The sequence below is a fragment of the Ctenocephalides felis genome, unplaced genomic scaffold (genome assembly GCF_003426905.1).
Source record: "Ctenocephalides felis isolate EL2017-DRISC unplaced genomic scaffold, ASM342690v1 CF-g0.4_SCAFFOLD_03573, whole genome shotgun sequence".
Lineage (NCBI taxonomy): Eukaryota > Metazoa > Arthropoda > Insecta > Siphonaptera > Pulicidae > Ctenocephalides > Ctenocephalides felis.
The window spans coordinates 2,064,017-2,069,717 of NW_020539727.1; the positions used below are offsets into that span (position 1 = coordinate 2,064,017).

At 28.7% G+C, this 5,701-nt stretch overlaps 1 non-coding gene across 1 annotated transcript; it reads right to left on the bottom strand.

Annotated features, from left to right (window-relative positions):
- Positions 1-568: 568 nt before the first annotated feature.
- Positions 569-640, bottom strand: Trnae-cuc. Its single transcript has one exon. It is a non-coding gene; the product is annotated as a tRNA-Glu (tRNA).
- Between the last annotated feature and the right edge of the window lie 5,061 nt (positions 641-5,701).

Below are 5,701 nucleotides of genomic sequence, written 5' to 3' on the forward strand. Positions count from 1 at the left end.
AAATTTCAAGCTAGCAACCGTTACCATGGCAACCATGCCATAGCAACGGTAATCGAACCTAACACAAAATTCAGTAAAATTGAACGCTGCCATGGTAACCGTTGCCGTGCGAGCAACGAAATATCACGTGGGGGAGGGATGGGTATAGTAAGATATCACGTGTATTTATTTTTTAACTGTTTTTTTTTTAATCAAACATTTTCAAAAAAAAAATTACTTCATCAAAAATTTTACAGTTTTTTCACATAACTAAAAATACACGTGATGCTTGATGGGAGGGGAGGGATAATTTTGAATAACACCATGTATCAGCAAGGGGGTCCAAAAATCCCTAAAAACTCGATAACGTGATTAATGGACGCCCCCTAATAAGAGGAGTATATTTACAATTTATTAATGGACATTTACATACATCATTACAGAAGAATTTTATATATAAGATATTCAAGATATTTAGAGATATCTATAAATGAATTATATATATATATATATATATATATATATATATATATATCTTTTAATTAAATGTTTAATACCCATTGCATAAGATGTTAAACATACGAAGATATTCCCATACCGGGAATCGAACCCGAGCCTCCTGGGTGAGAGCCAGGTATCCTAGCCACTAGACCATATGGGATATATGAATGCACTATATATATCTTTTTTTACTGCGAGAAACTTTTAATTAAATGTTTAATACCAATTGCATAAAATGTTAAATATACGAAGTTATTCCCATACCGGGAATCGAACCCGAGCCTCCTGGTTGAAAGCCAGGTATCCTAGCCACTAAACCATATGGGATATATGAATACGCTATATCTTTTTTTGCTGCGAGGAACTTTTGATTAAATGTTTAATACCAATTGCATATATATATTAAAATATATATATATATATATATATATATATATATATATATATATATATATATATATATATATATATATATATATATATATATATATATCTTATATATAAAATTCTTCTGTAACAATGTAAGTTTCATTAATCCTCCTAAACTATAATTCGGATTTTCACGAATCTTCCTGAAGTTTGGGAAATTTTCTAGAATGTTTTGATTCATAGAAATATAGTTCGATTGTAGAAATAAATGAAAAAAACTACAAAAAACCGCTTATCATTGTTTGACCTTTAAAATATTTAAGGCATGGTTTGACATTAAAAACAAATGACAACTGTCATTTTTCAAACATTTCTATTCACTTATAGGCTAAGGCAATATTAAAATATAATAATTCATGATTAAAATAAAGAAAATGTAATGTCTACATTATATTGTCGAAAAGCAGCTGAGATGTGCCATAATTAAATAATATAAGATGCAAATAATATAACATGCGTCTGACAGTCTGCGCATGCGACTGACGCGCGCGGCGTATCGTGTTCTCAACGTACGCGTGGTTTGCTTTTGCTTGCAATAATTTTGTTTGCGCACTTTGCGAACAGAATCGCCGTACGAATTCGTCCAAAGGAGACGAGCCATAAGTGATTGCGCTCAAAAATATTCAATTTGCAGTCGTTTTGCCTTACTATACTATGTCACAATACAAAAAAAATTAATCATTCAAAAAATTATTTAGAAGTTTCATTGTGTTAAAAATTCATATGGTTGGCATTGGGTACGGAATATTTACTCAATGGAGCGCTTTGAACTTTTTTTTACTGTTTTCCAATTCGTTTGTAATTTTGGAATTAGGCTCATCTTACTCTCAAGCTCAAAAGTAAAAACAATTTAGACTCCTTTGCACTACCCGGGGGGATGCCATTTCTTTTCAGTGGTGAAATAACGTTGGGTATGGATAAAAGAACTAATTAAAAGAGAAAAATGTTCAATAATGTTTTTCAAAAAAGCAAATACTTTTCAAGTTAGTGGCTACTGAAAATTTGTTTCTTTTTGCGTTTTTTATCGTTTTTTGCTAATATCTTCAAAAATATACATTTTAACGAAAATTATGTAATGAACAAAATTATATCAATAAAAATCCTAATAAATCGCTATTTTACAGTATTCTAGGAACAATATTAAGTTAATTATGAAAATGGGTTTTTATAGTTCTCAAAATAAGCTTTAAAAGAAGTACTTCTGCGTGTAAAATGAGTGAGCTATCATGCAATTAAAAGACGCATACAATGTTTTTTTTTCATTTAAATCAAATAGTTTATGAGTGCCATTTCCACCAAAATTAAAAATAATCGTTTTCCATCTAGAATTAACTTGGTTTGAGAGATCTTGATGGATTCTAGAAAATACCATAACATTAGTACAAACGATTTTCAAAAAACTCATGATTTCATAAAAAAATCCATTTAAAAAAACCAATTTCTCATTATAATATCTCTGAAAGAATACGTATAAAAGTATATATATGAAAATTCATGGTATTTTTCAGACTAATTATTGCTTTTTATTATTTTTTGTTACACAAATATTGATAGAGTTATGATTGTTTAAAGAGTGCGCGGCAGTCCAACCGGAGTGTCTTTCGAGCCCTTTAACCCTTCGCCGTTTCAAAATAAGAGAAGTTACGGTAAAATTTATGATAGAGAAAGTTGTAGCTCATTTAATCACCTTTAAAATAGTATATTACAAGTTATGATAAAATCAGAATTAAAAGAGTTACAATCCAATTAATGCGGGAAATGCAAATTATTTTCACTTCTGAACGTTAGATTAAGATTAGCTGAGCATACGCTTTTTTCCTCTCCATTTACTGCAATAATTTTGTTGATAGTAGGTTGAATAGAGCACATGTGAGCAAAATTTGACAAATTAATTCACTTCAAATATGAACTTAAGTAATAATGTATATTGAATTATTAGTGTGAAAAATGCAATTTAGATATTAAAATACTAAAAGCCAGTTAAAATATGGTACGAAATTATAAAAATTGTAGGCAACATTATTGAAGCAATTATTTTGGGTAGAAAAATCCAAGGTGATATTGTACCTTGACCGCATGCTATATATTAATTCTTTCTGAATTTGTTATTCTTTTCAAAAGATTTCAATTTTCAACACGTGTATCTATGCTATGACAATAAATACATGGTGATAAATTTGGAAAATCAATGTTTTAGCTGTGAATAAATAAAAAATCATTCATTTAAACATCCACATTTACAGGTATGTCTAAAAATATTGTATAACCATTAAATTCAATAAAATAAATTGAGCTATTGGAAATAAATTTATTCTATAAACCACAGTGTATAATTTTTAATATATAATTTTATTGAACATATTTTAATATTTGTTAAAGGGATAATTAAAGTGTTAACTGTGGGAATTGAGAATCATCATTTTATTTCAAGCAGTTCTACATTCACTCATTTATTGATGTAAATAGTAATTCGAAAAACAATAATTATTAATTTTAACTGAACGGTGAATATTAGTACAGGATATTGAAAAAATGCAGAGTTGGGTACAGGACAACGTCTGTCGGGTCATCTACTATATATATATATATATATATATATATATATATATATATATTGACGACTTGAGTCGTCACCCGTGCATCGGAGCACAGAAATGTACGGCGTGATGTACTTTACAAATTCATAAAAATCTCAGTCAAAAATTTATATATTGTTCAACTTAAAATGACAAGGATTGGTTTTTTAGTGCATTGTAAACATTTATAATATGAAATAATTAGGATTGTGCATTGTGAACATTTATTAATATGAAATAATTAGGATTAATTCAATTACATAGTCCACTGAAGATGACACAAAACAATGTGTCGAAACGTATGGAATAAATAAAAAGTTTTTAAAGTCATACAATTTTTTTAATTGATGTATTGCCCTGAAAACTGAATATCATATATATATATATATATATATATATATATATATATATATATATATATATATATATATATATAGAACTATAATAAAGCGTTATCACTTGGCTTCATATTAGGAAATTGCTTTTTCCAGGAAATTGTGCGTAAAACTGTAATGATACGTATATAAAGTTATTTCGAAAACAAAGGCGTAGTTTTCTTGAAAATATCGTCAAGGTAAATTTCCCCATTTGGGAAAATGTGAGGGCGGAGTTCGTGCCGCACGGTTAATTATAATCGTAGCAAAGAGCGAAGGCGTTTCGTAAATTATGAATCATGAATTAAATTATAAAAAACGACGTTATTTGTAACTGGTAATTATAGCTTGGAAAGTCAACACTTTCTACTCAAATAATTTTCAAACAAGAATAACCAATTCTTTTACTTTGATCGAGTACAAATGTTTCACTTCTGATTCTCGGGGAATAGTTTATAATTAAAAATGAAAACTAGTGGTGCATACACGTGTAAATTATGCTATAAATCACAAAGGCAGGCGATGATTTTTTGTGTGATACATTTGGAAAGTCAATGTTTTAGTAGTGAATAAACAAAAAATCATTCATTTTTACATTCACACCTACAGGTATGACTAAAAAATTGTATAACCCTTAACATTAAAATGAATTGAGCTATTGGAAATATATTTGTACTATAAATTGCAGTGTTTAATTTTTATTATATAATTTTATTGAACATATTTTAATATTTGTTGAAGGGATAATTAAAGTGTTAACTGTGGGAATTGAGAATAATCATTTTATTTGAATCAGTACTACATTTAACATCACTCATATATTAGTGTAAATAGTAACTCGAAAAACAATAATGATTATTTTTAACTGAACGGTATAAATATTAGTATAGGATATTAAAAAAACGTAGAGGTGGGTACACGACAACGTCTGTCGGGTCATCTAGTATATATATATATATATATATATATATTATATTGTTTTAATTCTTAAACTAGAAGCGACACTTTGCTCCTTAATTTTTTTTAAATATTTCAATTTACGTTTCGCTGATATGGGATGATCCCATCTCTAACAAACAAAAAAACATCCTAGCCCTATGCCATTAACAAATTTAAATTATTATTATTAATTCTCACTGTTATAAGCGGTAACACTTCCGATCAGATCAAAAGCTAGAGTCCAATCAGAAAGTTGAACAAAAATCCTGTTAAATGGTTCGCCTTGAGCAATAGTTTTCTAAAAACAAACAAACAAGTTAAAAGTGAAATTAGTAAAATTTGAGAGCACTTTCTAATCTATGAACAAATGTAAACATAAAATTAATTAACTTCCCGTAGGGTAAGTTATAGTAATCGCAAAAAACGGAAATGAAAATTTTTGCATATCTTCAAGTTTTGAAGGTTACTGAACATTTTGGCATTCCTTAGAAAAAATGTATGGGTACAATTTTTTGTTCACGATTTCGAGCGCACGAATCAACCGATTAGAATGATTTAAAAAACATTCGATTCCTATCGATTAGAAGACGTCTTGATTAGTTTTCGGCGAAGACAGGTCCAGCCGTTTCGAAGATACGGAGCAAAAAAGTGCCAAAAACGTTATTCAGTTTTTAAGAGAACGGGGTACCCGATATGAATAATTCAAAATACATATTACTTGTATTGACGAAATGAAATTTTGATTAAATTTTTGGTAAAGCAGGCCTAGCGGTTTCGGAGATACAGAGGAAAAAGTAAAAGAAAATGATATTTGGCGGTCAAAAATGATCATTAGACATGTTCACATCACACTTTCAGATATTTGATAAAATTTTTAATTAGAGTGGGGTGCATGGCATCGTG